The following is a 22,141-nucleotide window of genomic DNA, read 5'->3' as shown; positions in this document are numbered from 1 at the left end:
AAGGCTAAAGGAGACCGTGATGGCGATACTAGATGAAATGGAGTGAGGAAAGTTTGAAGAAACTGGAAGACTGAGAAAAAAGCCACGCACATGGCGTTTGCCCACTATACTCAGTAATTCTTGAATGGACAAAAAGTGACACCTTTCAACGAAGAATCATATCAGATAAATTTCCGTTACTGTGCACTTATTCCTATATTTGAAAATAAAAGCGCTAAGTGTATTATTACTAATCAAATCATCCACTGTGTCAATATAAAACCTTGTTTATTCACTGTGATATAAGGTTCAAGTTAAAGAAAAAATACAATTACAGAAAATATATTACTGAATACATAAGTATGCACATTATTTATTCATTTTTCTTATAATGAGATGAAAATATAAACTGCTGCGATGCATAAAACAATTCTCTTTTACAGTTCATATTATAATGAATCATATATTAACATCATAGATGGAGTTACTCTACTAAGATGGTTTATTTCATTCTGTACACTTACTCTTCTTCGAGCTATCGTGGCAACTGACTTTTCTTACATTTACAAGATCAGCTAAATTTACTTGTGTCGAAAAGTACCAATCTGATTCCTCACACAAAAATAAGACCAAATTTGGTGCTAGAGTTGGGTGCAATATATATATATACGATTTCTTTTGTATATATATATCCCTGAGCCGCACCAACCCTAAAAATCAAATTGACACGTTGATAAAAACTATCACAAAATGTAACTAACTGACTAATCTGATATTTCGTTTGCCTACTTTTATGTGTTATAAATTTTCGGCGGGTCATTGCGCCGAAATGACGCACTTGTGTATCCAATGTTATCTATACTTTTGGTGTGGAAGTTTTTTCAGTAAAACTATATATTTTTTTAAACAAATATATTATACACGCATTAGAAATATTTTTAATAAACTAATAAATGCACATTATGACTATACTTTACAGGTATGATTCACACAAAAACATACGGTACACATAAAACAGATTGCAAGAAAGATACAGTACACAAAATTATTTTTATTGCTGCATAACACTTAAAACAATAATAATAATAATAATAAAATAAAATGAGAAGTTTGTTTCTATAAAAATGATAAATTACATTTCTGATATTGAGTTTATGATCTTGGATAATATATTTGTTTGTAATTTACTTATTTCTGATGTCAAATTTGTACTAAAAAAATTCGTAACCCATAAAAATACGATTGCGTTTCAATTAGCACTATTTCCATAATGTAAATATGTTCCTCTGGAACATAATGCAAATAATGCAAATGCAAATATGTTCCAGAAATGCAAATATATTCCAGAAATACTATATTCTTCATTTAAGGCAATATAGTATTATGGTAAATTGCTTTTCTTTTCTTTGTTTGTTGAAGTTTAGCCTGCTGTTTCAGTACCAAAGATATAAAGCATGGATCCATAGTTTAAGATGGAACCCGTACCATCGTAACGCATTTAAATCTTAATGCGAATCGAACCTGGGATCATGTGCAGTAGAGATGCACACTCTAGCCAAAAGACCAACGGGGAGGGCTGCTTTGCTTCTGTGACAAAGTGAACTGTACCTTACTCTAAGAGCTTATCACTGGTTTCAGGTACCTTTCTAATTATCCTAGTTTAAAATATATTATTTTATATTTTTGTAAACTACATTTCCAATATTCATAGACTCATTTCACAATACCACATTAACTACAATACAATACTGTTCTTAACATTTTTATTACATTCCTTGTTGATTCCTCTTTTCTACTCTTTTGTTTGCTTTGAATACGACACTTTTCATTAGTTACTACACTATTATATGATAGTCTTGAGATCTCAGTTCATTAATAATGGTATGTAATACAAAACAAACAGTACATGATGAAAATCCATGGGATTTATTTGCTGATACACCGATAAAACAATCATGGAGTAAGATGTTTAAATCTGGCTAGGAGACGAAAATATTGATTAACAGATAATGCAAGAACTAGCAGACGAAGAAGTTTTAAATAGCATAGAGACATGTCGTTTCCTTGAAATATGGGTACAATCTTAAGCGGGGGAGAGGAAGCAATCTGAAAATCTCTGTACCAACATCCTACACGTACGATATAAGATTTTTATCAAATACAGATAACGCCATCTTAACGAATGGACCCGATAGTCACTTGCCCGGGAGCCCCACGAGTATCAACCATTTAAATGTTATTCCTGAGTGGTTGCTGTAGGGATGCCAGCACATTGGTTTGCCTAGCAATCCATAATGCTGTTAAAACAGCCCTAAATATAGGTTTATTGCCCCCCCCCCCTTTTTCCAAATATTCGTTACAAGGCTCATTACTAAAATAATGAGACCATGCTAAAGAAGAAAGCATTTAAATAAGAGATGAGTGGACAAATTTACTTTAAAAAAATAAGTGCGCACTTATGAAAGTAGACAATTTTGATAGTAATATTTGGAACTAGCTTACAGTACCGCCCTATTAACGTCCAATCAAATGTCTAGTTTTTCCGATACTGTAAGAAGCCTAAGTCTTTATGGCGGTGAAATAATAAATGACGTGTAGTGCAAATGACTGGCTCTTGGTCTACATACGATATCTCGAATGCTAGTTCTCAAATTATTTCTACATTGCACAATTTTGATTCAGACGTTTCCAAAGGAGCATGCCGGAAGATTTTAGATACTAAAATTCAAATAGCATTGCTCTTCTGAAAGGTAACACGTTAAGAGCGTATGCCTTCTCGTGGTATAAGGTAAAACTTCGAGGCTTCAAGTATTTTTTTGAAAATTAGAGGACTAGAACTCTAGGTTACTTTAAGCCTGTCAGTCGGCAGCAATAGAGCTCGAATGACGTGATTTTCGTGCAATGGTCTTTTACGATTTTAAGTATGGTTTAACGAAAGACCAGTGCCATCATCATTTAGAAGTGTTTCAGGGACTCTCCCCGTTCACAGCAACCGTTTGTAATTGGTTTGTGAAATTTAAATGTGGCGGACAAAGCGTAACAGATTAGCCTCACTCTGGGCGCTCTAGCACTGCAGTTACAGATGAAAATGTCGCAGCAGTAAGACATCTTGTGAAAGAGGATCGCCATATCCCATACGAGGAAATTCAGTCAACCTTGAAGATTGGATCAACTGCAACCTAGTCCATAATAAAAGATTACCTCGGTCTTTCCAAGCGTAGCAGTCGCTGGATTCCACATGTACTTACGCCTCAGCAAAAAGATGACCGCACGGAGTGGTGCCGCTATGTGCTTGAAAGATTTTCGCAGGGGCAAATTAAGGCCTTAATAATATCGTCACAGGTGATGAAACATGAATTTACAACTATGATCCCGAAACAAAACAGCAGTAGACAGTATAGTTTTTCCAAATGAAACTCCACTTTCGAAGGTTAAACGAGCACGGAGCGTGAGTAAAGTTATCGTGACATATTTTTTCCTCTAAAACCGGCCACGTAGCAATATAGAGTTGAATAATTGACGTACAGTGACAGAAGAGTGGAAAGTTACTTATTTCCTTCCGAATGTCTTTACAGCTTGGTTATATCCACTCTCTCACTTTCTTCTTCATCTCGACAATGCACGACCACATCAGCACCAATAACTTCGGAGTTTCTACAGGAAAATGGAGTTCGTATTCAACCGTATCTAGCTTTTTCTCCAAATTCAGTTCCATATGATTTTGCCGCCTTCTCAAAACTTAAAAAAAAGCTTCGAGGACGACGCTTTCAAACCATGGAAGAGGCTATCGCAGCGTATAAGAATGAAATTTCTGATATTTCAATAATAATAATAATAATAATTTTAAAAAAAAACATTTTTACTCCTAGTTTTTAAGAATACAAAGTGGGGAATATTTAGAGAAATTGTAAAAAGTTTTATATAAATAAATTGATTTTTCAAATAGTATCTAAAAACATTCGGCATGTCCTTCGTATATACATACATATATATATATATATTACAGGTAAAAGAAAAACTGGCTACTGTATCCTGTTCTGTTGACTTACTGGCCTTACCCAGCCAGATTAGAACTTTAAGGCTAAATATGAGAAGTAACTTGTAAAAAGGCGCCGTAAAATTGTAATAAAGTTAAAATCAATAAAAGAAATAAATTGCTTTGTCCAAACTTTTATGCGTAAGGACTAGTGTTATCTTATGAAAACAAGATGCCGATACTCGTCATAAATATGCTATTCTAAGCGTTCAGATTGGCTGCAAAGACAAGCGTGAAAACCTAAGTAAATGGACGAAATTATCACGTGGTGTCATCTATTGATCGCCTTTTAAATGCATACGATACACTCCTTTGCTCCAGTTTTCAAACCAATTTAAATTGAAAGATTTATTTCGCAAATCATATTGTATAAAAGATACAGGCCACCACATTTAAACTTTCGCGTTCTAATTTCTGGAACTAAATAATGATATACTGCATTCATTAATGAAACATCCAAAATTAGAATGCGTTTTCGAAGAAAGAAGAAGAAAAAAAACTCCCTCAAAAGTAAACTATCCCTTGTGGATTTTTTTTTTTTTTTTTTTTTTTTTTTTTTTGCGTTAGAAACGATCTATGCCATACATTTGGGTTATTAATACACTTTCGTTATTATAATATCAACAAAATCACATGAATTGTAGTTGACAAAAAAATATGCCTTCTGGATATTTTCATGGAAGTAAATAACGCAAATATTATAGGATTATTACTCAAATATTTACTTATGAAATATGGACGAAATCACCTGAATAGCCTTTGAGAAAATCTTACGAAAAGTACACATCCCCAACAGTAAACTAACCCTCCTAGATTTCTTCTAGACAAATGATTTACCACAGTACAGGGTTGTTAATGTAATAGTGATGTATTGAAAATAAAAAAAACTCGTTAGAGCCTTTTTCGATAAGATAGCATTTTTTATTCTTATTTTATTTATTTATTTATTTATTTATTTGCTTTCACCCTTTATTAAACTACTCTTAGTTTAGGGGGTAGGAAAAAAATTCGAAATTCCTCCCCCTTTAGAGAATTTTATAACAATAACAATTTTAAGTTTAAAATTTGACTGAACAGTATGGTTTCTAGGAATATGTTAACACCGAGATGAACGGACGGACGAGGGGCCATGAAACATCTACACTCATGTCCAAAATGATTGTCGCAAATCTATAACTGTCTTCTTGTAAGAATATAATTTGATAATGATTTTGTAGGGTACCTTTAATACTGATACTATGTATAGAATCGGGAAATGTATGTTTGTGGTAAATTTCATAGGAAAATAATTATAAATACGAAATTTAGAGTGAGTAAAACAAAATGTTGCTAAATGGACAAGAAAGTTTTATTTTCGTTTTATTGTTCTTATTTACTGTTCTTTTGACATGAAATTTACCACATACATGTCTTTGCCGATTATACACATATTAACATTATAAGAAATACCGGTCGAATTCGTTATCAAATTATATTCCTACAACAACATATTTATAGACATGCGACAATAATTTTGGACATGAGTGTACATTTATTAGATTCTCGAACTCACTATTCTTATAATCACCATGTTTTAATGTCGCTCGAAAGTTTTAAAAAAAAGCCGGTACTAAATACCGTTAACTACCACCAGAAAAAAAAAGTACTCGTAAGGGATAAGATATATCATCTATTCCTTAGACATAAAAGTTTGGACTCGGCTTTTATTACATAAGTTGAAAAACGAAAAAAAAAAAATAAATGATATCAATAAAAAAAATGAACTTTGTACAACAACATTCATTGGAAACAAACTTTTCAAATATCGCTAATGCTTTGATTATATTTCGCTGCTTAATATTATTCAGAGTTTTAGCTCTCAAAACAAAACCAAAAATATTTTTAAAATTTCAAAAATTCATTATTGCTCCTATTTACAATATATTTGTTTTTCTTTTTTTAAAAAAAAAAAGTTAAAATTCATGAAATATATACATTAAAAAGTCCATAAAAAGATTTCCCTATTTACATCGCTATTTTATCACAGTAGTCCTAATCAGGAACAACGATTTAAAAATGAATTTAGATGAATACTTATCACAGCATAGCATACTGGTAGTATTTGAATTTGATTTCTCGACGACAGTGAGAAAACAAACTTTACTCATTAACATTTTTACTTGTTTGCCTGATCATGGAATATAATCGTGAAGTACACTACCCTAAAAATATCTTAACGAGATGAAGAAATATCACTCTTTTTGTTAATTCGAATCATGCTCACTGGGATTAATTTCAATTAAAACAGCCAATATGAAGCGCATCTTGTAGCCATTTGTCTACCGTAATCACTCTCAGGACAGTACATCTTATACATTTTGCAGTGCTTTTTGGTTAAACTGCATCACCTACAGCAAAAAGATAGAAAAAGAAAAGCTTTTAGAAACAAATTTTCTTTTAACATTACGATAGATCATAAATATTAAGTCATATTAAATATTTATTAGCAATAGTCCAAATCATCAAAATCATGAATAATACAATGAATTTTGCATTTAACGTGATCTATATTGAAGGAAATGACATGAAATCTTTTAATTTAACGTTCAAAGATTATGCTCTTTAGGCTAAGGAAGACAGACGATGTAACAATTGGTGTAATGAGAAATTGGAAGAAAACAGAAGTATTCCGAGAAAACCCACGGACACGATGTTGTCCACCACAAAGTTATTTGATTGGGAATCGAACCCAGGATCCCATGCACCAGAGGTAAGTGTGCTCTATCTCTCAGCCACTGTGGCACCATCTATATTGAAGGTAAATATGTAGTGAACATACCCGTTTTAGAGTTTCGAGTTCTTACCTGACATAATTTCACATATATTCCACGGAAACTACAGAGACAACAAGATTATGCATCCCGCGCTTCCGTAAAATACACGGGTTTCACTGTATCCTAATATTTGGTATTATCTTAGTTTTGTAAATTCGGATGAGTTTAAAACGCAATCCAGTTTTAAAAATATATATTAAGAGGTTTGAACTACTACTAGTATTTCTCATATATAAACAAAAGTAGGAAGGAAAACTCACCTCATGAAGTGCCTAATTTGCTGATTGAAGACAATATTTCACCTGAACTCACCCCAGATTCCTAAACCACCATGCTTGTAATGTTTCAATATATGGAAAAAGTGTTTTAAATCTGCGAAACTTTTATATGTGGTCAATGTTATTAATATTAGAAACTACACGCAAACAGCATATAGTTTACATCAAAAAATTCAACTCGCCTCAAAAATCACAAAACACTTTCCTTCTTCATTCATTGAAGAGACTCCTTGATATGTTCTTCAGTTTAAGAAAGAGGTCAGATAACTTCGAAGTTTTGTTCTATTTTCAATCAATATATTGCCACTTTATGAGGTGAGTTTGACTTATCCTAACGTTGTGCACGAAAATACAATTACTCAGCTGGAGATACGAAGCATTAATCTACTTTTTGCGACTGCATATATTTCAAACGATGTCATCAATGTTGACACCAGTTTCTAGAAGATCTCTTTGAGAAAATAATATGCCTGAAACGTTGCGTTTCACAATTTCCTGGATTTCCAACAAAGCCCTTTTCAAAAATATTTTCTACTCTTGAAAAATAGACAAACATCAGAAGTCTCAGTGTTGAAAGGGCGGGAGAGGAGAGATTATGTGACAGCTATCTAAATGAAAGGACAGATATCGTCTAGATTATGTATGATCAACTACAAAACTGACAAAATTGTACTAAAATTGAGCACCTAATACAAACTTGTGTTGCACAAAGAATAAAATCTACAAGGGAAAGTAAACAAGGCGACAACGAAATGAATGTGACTTGTGAAATGAATGAAACAAGCGGTAAATGTCAAAGCTATGAAAATGGAAATGGAAGATGGGTTTCAGTGTCATAAGTAAAATGTTTACCAACTTGTGTTGTCAGTTGATAGGCTGAAAAAAGAATCTACTAATGAACTCGACGCTTACAATAATATTAAATAATTTGTTGAAGACGAAGCTTATTATTATTTATTTTTTTTCTGTACTATCAGGAGTCATGTCAGAAGAGTAGTAGAGGTGATTAAACGGTTAAAGCATGTCCAGATTTAAAGTTTTAGCCGAGCACACGTCCAGTTATTATGCGGTACTCACCAGTCAGTATCACAAAAGTAATGGAAGTAACAATCTTTGCTAATATAGTACTTCTCAAAAAGGTGTTCACAGGCCTATTCTAATACATTTTCTACTTATTAAGGAGCGAGTGCTCCGCTTAAAATCGGTACGCCTCACTTCCATTCTAGCATTCATATATATAAGTTGGTGTTGCCTCACTCCTTATCAAGCTAATATAATTGGCTACACTGAAATGTCACATTACTTCTAGGGAGAAATCATTGTTGAGTTTGACAGTTTAAAAGAATCGTAGTGGAAGTCTCGTGGAGATGTAGTGCAATTAGCAATTGGACGCTGAATTGATAATTTTACAACAGGCTCCATTGAAGAGACCAAAGAAATGTTTGTGGCAAAATACCTTGGTATCAAACCTCCCACAACCACTAGAATTTACGACCTGTACAAAAAATGGAGGACTACAGAATCCGTTCGGAATATAATGAAGAATAAGCGTCAGACATAAACCGAACGCATTTGCTATAAACAGAAAGCTTTAAATAGGCAGTTTACATAAGATGTAATAATATGACACATGCTTTCTAAGTAACTCTGTGATATTTGCTTATGAAATAATGTAAAATGTCTTTGGCGTGAAAGGTAGGTAGATTGAGTCGTACCGGTTTTACGTGGGACATCTTGTATAAAATTATTTGAAAAAAAATTCTACAATAACATTAGCGTTTAACTAACAAATAAAATAAAGTTTAAACATATATACTAATCAAAAGGTCCCAGAAAGCTAAACAAAATTATACAGGTTAGTGTAAATCCTCATGCGTAGTTAACTAGATAATAGAGAAAAAGAAATTGTAAACCTAAAAATTGATCCTTAATAATAACCACGCCATCTATTAAGATAAAACTGTTACTGAAATAGACGCTCATCAAGACTTTCATTATAAGTCTAAAACGCAAAAATGAGACGCGTACATCGATAGTTTTTATTGAGTTCAACAAAATGAAATGATTAAAACATTTCCTCCTTATGCGTAGTTTTCGAGAAAATCGACAAAAAAATAATTTTATGGGGTTAAAAAGTATGCCCGTTGCTATAATAACTTATAGTTTTTTTTATTGTGCTGTAATCTATTATTTATTTACTCACGTACTGTATATGTAAAAGAAAATACACCATTAAGTAACAAATTCATCTATTGTTATTCGTAAGAGACAAAACACGACGTGACATGACGAGAATTGTTGAATCTTCTGGAGAAATATGAGGATTACATATATATATATATATATATATATATTGCTAGTCTGATAACTATGGACGAATGTTGGATCTAAATGATCCTGAGGCAAAAGAAATGAACAAAAAGTGGAAGCACTTCTCTTTACCCCCCACCCCCCCGAGGCAAGTCTGACGGTTTTTTTTTTTTTTTTTTTTTTTTTTTTTTTTTTTTTTTTTTTTTTTTTTTTTTTGGGATCATCTTTACAAATAACCTTCAGATGGATGATACTATCACTGACACATACTACTGTTTACTTCTGAAAAAGTTACGATAACGCGGACAATGCACCCGCTCATGCATCCCAAGCAGCGTCTGTACAAGCTGCTAGAAGCAGTTTTGAAATATTGCTATACTTGCCCAATTTTCTTGATCTGGCTCCAAACAATTTCTTCTTTTTCCCAAAGACGAAGAACCCAATTCGGAGTCGCCATTTTGACAACACAGATGATGTCATAATGGAGGTGGAACAATGGTTTTACATAATGACGGCTTTTTTTTTTCTTCGATAAGTTAAAAAACGGCAGGAGAACTGCATAACTCTGCATGGAGATTATGTAGAGAAGTCTTCAAGAAAGGGCATAAAATCCAACACTCTATATTTATTAATTCATGGTGATAATTAAAACTTTCCGACATCCCTCGTATAGTATCTAAATTCTTGAATTCTAACTTTTCAAAGTTTTAAATTTCAATATTTTTTTTTCCAAACTGTAAAAAGATCATTGATCGTTTTGAATCTACATTGAATTTTGAGATGTTCTTCATATCTTATGCGAGCAGCTATAATGCTTATTAACATTGCTTGAGTCATAGAACACTCCGAATCTTTCGTAAAATCGAATTACATTTTCCCTGACTCTTCTGTGAAATATAGGAATTTCCTTACTTGCGCATATTTTGAAGTGTTTCCCCGACTAATTTTTATTTTCCTGACTCTCCTTGACCTTCCCTGGTTTTTGAAGATCAATGTGAACCCTGCATACTTGTATTGATATTAGGAATTGATTACATAATTAAGCGTAATTAAGAAAAAAAAAATAAAGTAAAAGAGTTAATGATAATTTCATGAAAATTACGAACGAAAGTTCGCCACTCACACTCGGTGAGAGTCTTATCTTTGGACATCTTTCTCGATTGTATGCTGCTAATAGTGAAGAATTTTGTTTTGAAGTGTTATGCAGTATTTTAATAGTTACATCACTATGGTTTATTCCCCCAAAGCAGAACAACAAGCAACGGTGCGACAAGGTCGCAGAAAGAAAATACGGGCTGGAGAAAGACTGACTAGCCTCTAAATGAAAATTACTTGCTCCGAAAGATTATCTACTTTGTGAATAAAAATTACGGTTGCAGACAGATTTTCTTCTTCGTAAATAAAACACGATTCTGAACAATTCAACGTTTGATAGCTATAATATACCGATAAACTTGAAAAGCGCCAAAGAAAAAAAGTAATCGATACGTACTGTCACTAATGTCAGCGCTACAGTCGCCAGTGCTACAGTGCATACAGCCGAGTCGAGATCTTAGCAGACAACTATCCGGTTGCGAGATTCTTGCTGAGCCATTGCGCATTGCTTGGTAGCGCTGCTGTCGTGTTTATAATATGGTTGTGATACTTATGGTTAGAAAACGGCTACCTCAGGACGATTTGTGAAAGCTGGAGTTCTTATCACTAACCGCCAGTAATTTTCCGTTTGAAGAGATTGGCACAACTAATGTGTTGGCTTACATGCAGATAAAAGGATAATCTGCTTGTTACAAGGGAAACAGGAAATTTTTGAAAATGGCTTTATGTCAGAAATATGGTACAATTATTTCAAGCCTATTTCTGGAGAAAAATTAATGTCTAAAGACGTGACTTCAAAATTGTAAGAAGGATTCAAGGAGACTTAAATGAATCATTCCAAGTTTAAAGATGTTACAAAAAGACTCTAATTATTTCTGAGTAAATACATGTGCTGATTTTTTGATTGGTTACTTATTCAGTTATTATACAGCTTTTTAAGCTCCCTGCGTATTTCTCCATAAATAAAAACCCTATAAGAAAAAAAAAAAGTTTAGAAAATAGAATTGTAAAAAAAAAAATACTATCTGCTTGAAAATTTTACGTTATAATTTTACTACTCCGAAGTTTTTGAAGTTTTCGTTACGTCATCGCAGAAAAGTTGGGAAACGTTCTGCTTTGGGGGTTTATGCCAGTAACCGTCAAAACAAGTTTTCTCCACATCACGCTCATGCACACGATCTGATGAACGTGAATTTTGGTGTTCATATTTCTACCATCAACCTCCACATGCGAAGGTGTAGAATGTATGTAAATATATCTAAAGAATTAATCTAACTTTCGTGTAATGGCTTTAAATACTGTGTTTCTAAAAAACATTTTATTACATTTATTTGTATTAGCGAGATAAATAACACACCATTTAGTACACAGTAACTTTAAATAAACAAGTTGTCGTTTCCGGGCTGGTCGAGGTTGTGAAATGATGTTGGAATTGCAAGCGACGGCAAGATTGGGAACTTAATGATTACTTACTGTATTCATACAATAATTTCATATTGATATGTAATCCAAAAACAAATACCATCTATATGGGAGAAAGCTTCAAAGCGCTAACAGAATAACAACGGAACTTGAAATGATAAGAAAGACAATACGTATCTCGTCTAGTCCTTTTACAAACAGATGCTCTTACATTCAACAAAATAAAAATAAATAAATAGAATTTCAACAGCATTAGTTTGGTTCTTGCGGTTTAGCGCCCCGTTGAACAGCGAGGTTATATAAATGTGGACCTACAGCTTAACGTGGGATTCATCCCACATGAGCTCCCGCCGGAAACTGAACCCAAGTTTCCACATCACAAACGCGTACTTTAACTATATAACACAATTGGTTTCATTCACAACCTCTTCCGACTCTTAAACGAAAGAAACATGGAAAGAACCTTATAACAATTGAACTCTTTTATTTCGAGAAATTCAATTAAAAACACGACTAAAGTAAAAATAAAATCAACATTTATTTTAAAGCCAAAAATTAAAAATAGTACTAGTTGGTAGCGGAGTTTGTTAGTTGCTCTTAAAAAAAGCTTGCTTAACATGATGTGTAAGCGAACTGTAGAATTTTTCACGATACTGTATGTTAGAAAAAGTTTCCCCACACTGCCAAAACAACTCAAGAAGAGTTCGCAAACAATATCACCGAGTTCACCAACTGTGTGGATTGGCCAGCTGAAAGAATTGTCCGAACTGTCAAGCTACTTCCCATTAAAATTATACGCGTTTCTATAAATATGTGGCCTACCTGCAACATTTTATTGAGAGTAAAGGAAGCCATTTTGAATAATTCTAGTACTTTTCACGTTGCTGTCTTTTGGTGAAAAAAAAAAAATACGGTGAATTTTATTTCTTTAGTCTTATTGCTTTTAGATATGGATTTCTATATGAGGCACAGGATTTATGACACAGTACCAGATATTATTCTTCTCTTAACTAAATCTACCCAGAGCATTAATATCCAAAGGCTTTTCAAATGGACTATAAATCCACGAACTGAATACAATATACTTACACCATAGAAAATCTAAACTTCGTGGTACTATAGAGCACGAAATATACTTGGCCAGGCTTTTTTTTTTAAATAGTTTGGATTTCCAAAAACTGCTTTACATTCTATTTGTGCATGTGTTCGTCCTGAAGAGACAAAATCTCAACAACTACTTCATGGACTATCATTAATTTAGACCAGAATCTACAAGGCCAAAAGTTAGGAATGAAATTTGTTGAGAGATGATCCATCGACCGGAAGTAGTAGAAATCAATCATTTCCGGTTTTAACGTTGAGCAAAAACGGTAATGGACAACGAGAAACGGTTTCTTGCAACCGATTAAGCGCCCCCCAAAAATACATTTCATCTCCATCCTTATTTCTTTTCTAAAACCGGAAGTTATAGGACACTACAACTTCCGGTTTGAATATTGGTTAGAGACTTTTTTGAATAGCGTTTTAAGAATAGATATCATCTACTCTTTTAACCCTCTAATAAAACCAAAAGTGGTAAAAAGCAACTACTTCCGGTTTTAACGTTAATTGCTATAGAGGAAATACGGTAATATAGAGCAAGAATGTGTTTTCTGCAATCAATTAAGTGTCTCAAGAATATATATTTCATTTCCACTCTAAACTCCATGCTCGCCCGGAAATACCACTTCTGGCTTCAATATTCATTAACAAAATACGTTGTATCATACCATCAGTAAATCATAATATAATAAAAATTGGTTTCCAGGACAACACTTTTGAGTGAGAGGTTTAATTTAAATCTGTACTGTCGCCTCCAATCTTCTCTCAAGTACATGACGGTTTTTGCGTGGGGAGTGATGGGCACGAAAAAAAAAAAAAAAAAAAAAAAATGCGCAGACTTGTTGACGGCGGCACGGGAAGCCATTAAAAATTCAAACTTCAATTTTTACGTTGGTATACGGTGACAAACAAAACTCATTCATATGGTATATGCACTATGACGCTGGGAAATGAAATATATATACTTTTAACTGGGTAATGCGAGCGCTTCACATCACACAGGCCAACACTTTTCAATCTCTTTCAGTTTTTGACACACTAACCGTGAAATTTAAAATCCTACTATACCGTAAGACGAGGATACTCATGGTTACCTACCTCTTCCAATAGTTATAAATTGACGAGAAACATCATTAGGTGGGTAATTTGACGTATTACAATGTGTTATATACCCTCGGTAGGTAATTAACTCTTTTAAATTATGATGGCACAACACCTGTGCCATGGCGTCGACCTTTGGAATTTGCTTTATAAGTCTCTAGTAAAGCTTTTTAAACCGGGTTTTCTGCATTCACTCAAAAATGGAAGCATCATAGAATATATTTTATAGGCATTTTGCAGCCTCGCGCGCTCTATCTGGGGGCTGTGATGTCACAAACATGGCGATGGGTTTAAAAAAGGGGTATATTTGAGAAGTTTTTTCAAAAAATCCCTGACACATTACTATTTAACCTAGAATCATGGTTTGTACCTCGTTGGTTTCGTTATGAGACAGGCTTTCGAAATGTACCACTCAAATTTCTCTATCGTGTACCAGAAGAGGGAAAATCTCGTCCAAAATGGAAAAAGGGGATTTTTTAAGAAAAAAAAATCCGGTTTCCCCATTTTTCTCTTCACAGGTACACGACAGCGAAATTTGAGTGGTACCATTTGAAAGGCTGCCTTACGGTGAAGAAAATGAGGTATGACTTATGTTGCTAGAGTCAGCAGACGTGTGTCAAAAAAATCTCGACTTCTTTGTTTTTTTTTCATTTTTTACACATTTTTAGTCAATTACTTTAATAAAGTATCTACAGTACTATCAGTATTTATTCTAAAGTCATGATACGTACCTCGTTTTCTTTGGCATGAACCAGTCTTTCAAACGGAAACAATCGCATGTCTCTAGCATGTACCATAGTGGAGAAAATTCGCAAAAAGGGAAATTTTTGTCAAAAAATCCCTTTTTACCCGATTCGCGAATTTTCTCCACTATGGTACATGCTAGAGACATGAGAGTGGTACCGTTTAAAAGACTGGTTTTGGCCAAACAAAACGGTGTATCAATCATGTCTCTACGATAATTACGGATGAGTCAGGAAATTTTTATATAAAAATGGGTTATCCATTGCTTACATAGGGGAAAGCTGATACTGTTTCCACATGGAGCAATATTTTTTCCTCTCTTATTTTTCAAGATATAACATTGAAACTTCGTACAGTTATTACACATAGTATGTAGTATGTTTGAGACTTTTTGGGGCTCTGTGGGTTAACACAGGGGCCGGCCAGAGGGGTCCAAAATCGGAGAAAAAGGGATTTTTAACAAAAATTTTCTTTTTTCGCGAATTTTCTCTACTATGGTACATGCTAGAGGTACCGTTTGAAAGACTGGTTCATGGCAAAGAAAACGAGGCACAATTCATGTTCCCACAATGAACAGTCTTGATGATGATGATGATAGTATAGAAATTCACTAAAAAGGTATTATCAAGGGAAAATATGTAAATCGGCTGTAGCATCAAAACTATTCATCCCAACTCTTTGTATCTCATTCTCTTCACCATAAAGCAAAGTGTTTATATATATATATATATATATATATATATATATATATATATATATATATATATATATATAGTAGCATTCGCATGATCGTATCCTACACCAAAGGGGAGATATTCGCGATAAAACGGGATTTTTTAAAAAGAAAATCCTTTTTTCCCACGTTGAGCGGAAATTACCCGCATTTGGTACACTTTAGGGAAATTGTATGGACGCAGTTGGAAACATTGGTTTACTAGAAACAAAACGGAGTATGAACCATGATCCTACGATAAATAGTCTTGACGCAATAGATGATTGAGTGAAAGTCTACAAAATACCTCAAAAGAGCCATAATTTAAAAGGGTTAAACGATAGATTTTATGCAGTTGAAAAAGAGAAAAAAAAATGAAATGAAAATTTTGAGTTTTACGTCCCACGATTATGCCGGTTAGGCTAAAGGAGACGGTGATGATGAGAGATGAATGAAATGGTAGAATGAAGAAAGTAGGAGGAAACGAGAGAACCCCGAGAAAACCCACACACACGGTGTTTGTCCCCCACAAAGTTCACTTGGCGGAGCAGGGTTTGAACCCGAGACCCCAAGCACTAGAGGTGAATGCTCTACCACTGAGCCACCGCGGCCCCTCAGTTGAAAAGAGCATTTACAGTTTTGTTTCCAATACGTATCACGAAATAGCTCTCAACTTTACTGCTATTTGATCCGGCGCTAGAGTGGTGGCCTCGAGTAGCACGTGCCTGATCAGTTCAACTAATGTACTATCATGATATGAAGCAGGAAGCATGGTGAGTTCATGATATACGCGGATTCAGGGTTCCCACTCTCTCTCTCCCAAAAATTCCAGGACGTTTCCAGGACAAGTCATCAATTTTCCAGGACTTCGACACAGGAAGGTATAACAGGATTGCAACTGTAGATTCAAAACTCACAACAGTAAATGAAAAGTACAGTTGCTTATGCAGTGAATATTAGTGCAAGTAGAGTATTAATACACAATACTTAATTTGAAAAACGGAGCGCAATGTGCTATTTTGTGCGTGTATGTGTGGCCTACCAACTCCAATTATACGGTAGCCACCCACATCCAGCACGTATTTTCATTCTTTTTACATGATATTTTAATTGTGCACCGAACAAATTTACAAACAACAAAAATCTGTTTTTCGTACATGGTATCTTCATTGCATGGCAGTGTGATAGATATAATTAGGGGGAAGAAAACGAATTATAAGTTTTTCGACTGAGTATGGTGTAGTGTTATTTCCTCTCTATAGACATAATCTCTTTCTTCTTTAGCGAAGCTGCTCTGCGAATAGCATTTGACTTTGTCAATAAAGTAAAGCAAGACTTCTGCTCTGCTTCAAGTGCAAGCTGGTTTGCTTCACTTGTTTCCATCAATTTCCTTTTTTTTCTCTGTACCTGCTGTACATTTTCACTTATCTCTTTCCTCTTGCTCTATACTTGGCTTTCTCTTTCAACAATCCTTATTTTCCCCAACTCTGCCATATAGCGCTGATTTGCATGAAAGGAATGATGCAACATTTCTTTCGTGATGTTGATTGAAGTAAGGTCTTTATGGGAAACGTTATCATACACCAATCTCAAACCGACCAATGATTTCTCCTTCATATTTTCAACAAGCAGATCTTTATTTATGCTGTAGACTCGTTCGACAGCAGCCTGTTCATAAGACAAAACCAACAACAACAACAAATCTTTAAATTCTTCCGAATCATCCAACAATTTTGTGTAAAAACAATCCAGCCTCTCAGGGTCCAACTTTTATCCACCAAGTTCATCTTTACACTGCTCAGTAAATTTTCCACATAAAACAAACATCCGATCACATTCTTTGGGTGTAGCTCATTTCTTCTCCAACAGTGAGTGAAAGACACTACGAAACTTTATGAATGACACACTATCTGGATCTAGGCATGTAAAGTCTTTCACCAGCACATATTTCAGTGGACTCTTCTGTATGACATACAACAGCAATTTGCACAGGAATTTCCCGCATTCAATTCTAACCTCCAGTTTTTCCCTTTCAGTAACATTCCTCTCTTTGCATGCACTTCGGAGACTTTGTGAAGCTGCAAATCCCAAGTCCACATTTGATGCACTCATCATGTTGCTCTTTGATGGGGTGAACTGTGACAGTTTAGCAGTAGAAGACAATGTGCCAAGACCAGATTTCTGGATGATTATGCGTGCCACTTTCAGTCCAACTTCATACAAATCTTTAGCTAGGAATGGAAAAATCTGACATTCAGTATTTCTGTAAATTTCAAAGACAAGGACATTTCCAGGACAAAATCAATTCAAGGACATTTCCAGGTTTTCCAGGACGAGTGGGAACCCTGCGGACTTCACGAATAGCAGTCTGTCATCACCAGCGATTATTTCACACATATTTCCACTTGCTCGAAACTCTAGTGGGTGTAAACGTTCCGAAGAACAAACTCAGCCTTAAAAACAAGGAGAACCAATGAACTGAATGATGCTATCCGAAAACAAACGACGGCACAGGAGTGACTCATAGTTATTATCCCTCATTAATGAAATACTATAAGAGGATAATCACTCAGCAGCTATTATTTCTTGACGTATTGTTTAATCCTTGCAAAATACTTTCACTGTTTCGCAAGCAGTCGTATTTACGATAATTAGGAAAATAGAGATGTGGAACTTTTTTTTTCAACACAGATGGATAAAGTGTCGACATTTATCTAGTTCCAAGTCTAAATATTGGTAATGGTAAGATAACACAGACTATCAAACAAGTAAGCTTAAGAAAAAGCTCATTATCAAACCACAATTTCTGCAAAAAGAGAAAGTCAGCAAACGCAGCTTATTAATAATAATAATAACGCACTGATGAACACGAGAATTTATCGTTGATTTTTTTAATTGGATGCTTCATGCGAATATCAGGCTTTCATTATCACCATTTAATATCCATCGTACTGTATCATTAAGTAACATAGTGATACACTTTGCTATTTGCAAATGTAAAACAAAATAGTGAACTTTGTTCTTTTCAACTGCGAAATAAAATTTTGCATAGTCTCTACCCAGGGGCGGAATCAGGCTGAATGTTTGGAGGGGGGCAGTCGTTCGAAGTCAAATCAAGGTAAGAGTGTTCTTAAAAAAACTCCTGTAGAATTAACTTATTTAGAAATTGATATAAGTAATTCGTACCATTGCTGCGCCCTTTCTTTTTTCTCTCTCTTCGTCTCTTCTTTCACTTGCATTAGTTTGTTAGCTTTTGTTTCTCTGTTTGTGAGCCTCCTTATCTGTGAAACACAACTGTAAATAGAATACACAATACTAATCAACCTGCTTTCGCAACCGCAATTTTCCTTCTTGAAAGTCAAAGACAGTTTCACAGCCACCCCCCACCTTTCTAATCTCGATCCTTAACACTGTTTCAACAACTTCCATGTGAAGAAAACCATTAGGTCTATTTGCTTTTAGCACCTACTGAACTGGCATTTCTAAAACAGAAATATTGACAAACACATGCGAACAAATATGGTTTATAGTCTATTGTTTGCAAATTGTTAACAAGAATCAGAGACTGGTCTTGAGAACGGACGGAAAACGCAAAATATCGCATCTTGGAAAGAAAGAACAAAAATAGCCACCTGCGATTTCGTAGATGGACTTTTTTTTAAGTTAGAACGCCAAGCTAAGTAATTTCTTGCTATGTATTGCTTTATTTGACTTCTCCAACGTAAAACAAACATTAAAAAAAGAGTAAGGCCTACCTATTATAGGTTTTATTTTACATTTGTAATACGAAGGTGAAAATTCTTAGGATAGGTTTTATTTTTAAAATAAAAAAAATCTATTCTGGGGATGGGGGCGATCACCCCACTGGATTCACCCCTACCTCTATCGTTGCTTTGTTATTACGATTACAATAATGGGACTTAAATAAGGTTGTAATGTTAGTAAGTACGCATTATATCCGTTATTCAACACGATAACTCTTTAAAAACGCTAATTTTCAAATTCTATTTTCTGCAATAGATATAGCAAGAGCGATTATCTCGACCGAGCTCGTTAATGGAGTCCATTAACTTCTAAATGGGTAATGATGACTTTAACGCTCACTATCCATTAGTATGTCCGTTAGTCCACATGATAATTCTTGAACGAAAGCTATTATTATTATTGTTGTTTTTGCAATAGTGAAATCAATCCGTTGATACCTTGATAGGTAAAGGTGACTTTAACGATGGATATCCATATTCCATTCATTTATAAAAAGAAATATGCTTCGCGTAATGTTATTATGCAACCCTCAATACATTCAAGACTTAACGGGTTGCATAAACATCTAGGCAAAACTATTGAGATATTTTAAATCCTCATTATAAGCCCATCCATTCGTAAGTGTAATTTTGCGCGATCCCTTATAATGTCTTTAGCAAAATTTATTTAAATATGAAATTCGGGATTTATTTCTGCCGCATCTTATATATTGTTAATTATTCTACTATCCTTAATTCTGCATAATCAAAACTACGGAAATCAAGTACTGTAATAAACTCTGGCTTAAGAAATCAAGAGGTTTATTTACAGCAGCTGAATCAAAAGCTAGACAGTGAATTCTATCTTGCGCCAAACCAACGTAATCAGCATTCTTGGTGCCCATCTCCCAAAAATTTACGTTTATGCTATATTCTCTTTTTTTTTTTCCATAACCCATTCAAAGGCTCTTTGGCAAAGGTTTTCCGACTTTAGCTTATAGATAAATAAACCTTACCTTGTATCCGAAAGGAACAAAAGCTTTGCCAAACTGGTGTTTTCTGGTAACTTTCTCAATGGCTATACTGCGCTGCTAAACTAATAACAACTACAAGGATTTCCTTTCTTTCTGTACAGTCCTCATAGGAGAAACAGGTAAATATAATCCTCGCTTTAAAAACTGTTTACAGAGTACCCTCTTGACAGCAACATTATAAGTTGTAGTTATGTTTCACTTTCTTGATCTTGAATTATGATTTTCCACGAGTTTGTAAAACAGTTAAACCACTTTTCTTCCAGTTCAGCTTAAAAAGATACATGATTGAACAGTCGTTAAATAATACACGAAAATATATGATATTAACTCACTACTTTTGGCTTCATCTCTGAGCTGAAGAAAAACTCAAAATACGTTCAGCGCTGTGAAAAAGTAGTTTTTATGCGGCCGATTATATGTAGAAAAACACATAATACTTATTTAACACACTATAATTTTCTAGAAACATGAGGAAGCTGGCGATTTGTAAAAAACTCATTTATGTGATGGTATGATGCAGGATTGTCTGGTTTAAACCAGCTGTTTTTTTTTTTTTTTTTCAAAAAATAAAACTGGTTTAAACCAAAAAACGAAAAATGCTCGTAAAAGTGTAAGTGTTCGTAAAATCTTGATGAACACACATTTGTGGTTATCACGTTTCACTCTCGTGTATTATTCGTATTATGCAGACCTAAATTCCCCATTCATTACTCAAGCAAATTTTTTTTATGAGTTTATGAATATTTCTTTTGTGATGTTTTTATAGTTTGTTATTATTGTTATGTAACTGCAATCAAAGAAAAAATCTAAATATTGTTTCGTTTTAATCATGTTTACTATTGACAAAATACATTGAAATGCCGTACTCTTTTGGGGGGAAGGGGTCATACAAACCCCACGAGAGGCATTTATGGAAATCAAAAGTATCTTTGGTATCTATTTATGTATAAATAGGTCAGAGCCAAAGTGGACTCAAATAATTCATATCTGTATTCCTTTTCTTCCTGATATGCAAATTAAGTCGTTGTATTTCTTTAACTTGGACTAATAAAAGTCGTAGTGAACTAACTTGGACTAAATTAGTTCTTGTGTACATTGCAGTACTTTGAAATTGTCCATATGTAATTCTGTATAATGGTTTCATTTGTGCAACTGTTTATCTTTTTGTCCTTCTGAAATGACTCTTGACAATTATATTAACAAGTATGTAAAGATCAGTATAGCATATTTTTGTCAGGAGTCCTTTGTGAGTGAGTCGGCAGACGTATCGCATTTATGGCCAATTTGTCCCGGTTTTGAGTTCAAATGGAGGACAATTTCTCTCGGATGTAAGCCGAGAAGTGGTTTGGATTCCGCTTTAAGCTTATGTAACCCCTTTCCGCATAACCTGGTAGTTGCATAATAACACCAAAGCGAAACAAACTTTTTTCTGTCCATATGTGATATAAATACATAGAGCAAATTATTCTTTAAAAAAATTTAAAAAAAAACTTTAAACCAAAGAAACCGGTTTTTTTGGTTTTTCAATAAAAAAAATTGTTTTTGCCAACCCTGGTATGATGTATAGAAGAATCATAAACAGAAATTTATCCATCGAATCAGTCTCCTTGAGTTAAGGATTAGGACATCTCACTTGTGATCCAAATTTCCTTTATACAGATTCAAAGCACGGTCTTCAGTTCTAATGCAGAACGTTTTAAATACGCCCCTATCAGTCGGTCACTGTGGTGGAAAATATAACATGACGAAAATTACAACTCAAAATCAAGAAAG

General features: G+C 34.2%; 1 protein-coding gene across 1 annotated transcript in view; it reads right to left on the bottom strand.

Moving 5' to 3' along the window:
• Positions 1-261: 261 nt before the first annotated feature.
• The window catches only part of LOC145675507 (stimulator of interferon genes protein-like), a 34,060-nt gene continuing 12,180 nt past the window's right edge, over positions 262-22,141 (bottom strand). The window contains exon 2 of the transcript XR_014129137.1: positions 262-6,402. The gene's annotated coding sequence lies outside the window, so the exon portion shown is untranslated. The remainder of the gene's footprint in view (positions 6,403-22,141) is intronic.

The sequence above is a fragment of the Thermobia domestica genome, chromosome 18 (genome assembly GCF_964235325.1).
Source record: "Thermobia domestica chromosome 18, izTheDome1.hap1.1, whole genome shotgun sequence".
Taxonomy (NCBI): Eukaryota; Metazoa; Arthropoda; class Insecta; order Zygentoma; family Lepismatidae; genus Thermobia; species Thermobia domestica.
Note: the sequence above shows the minus strand (reverse complement) of the source record. Positions and strands in the feature narration are given on the sequence as shown.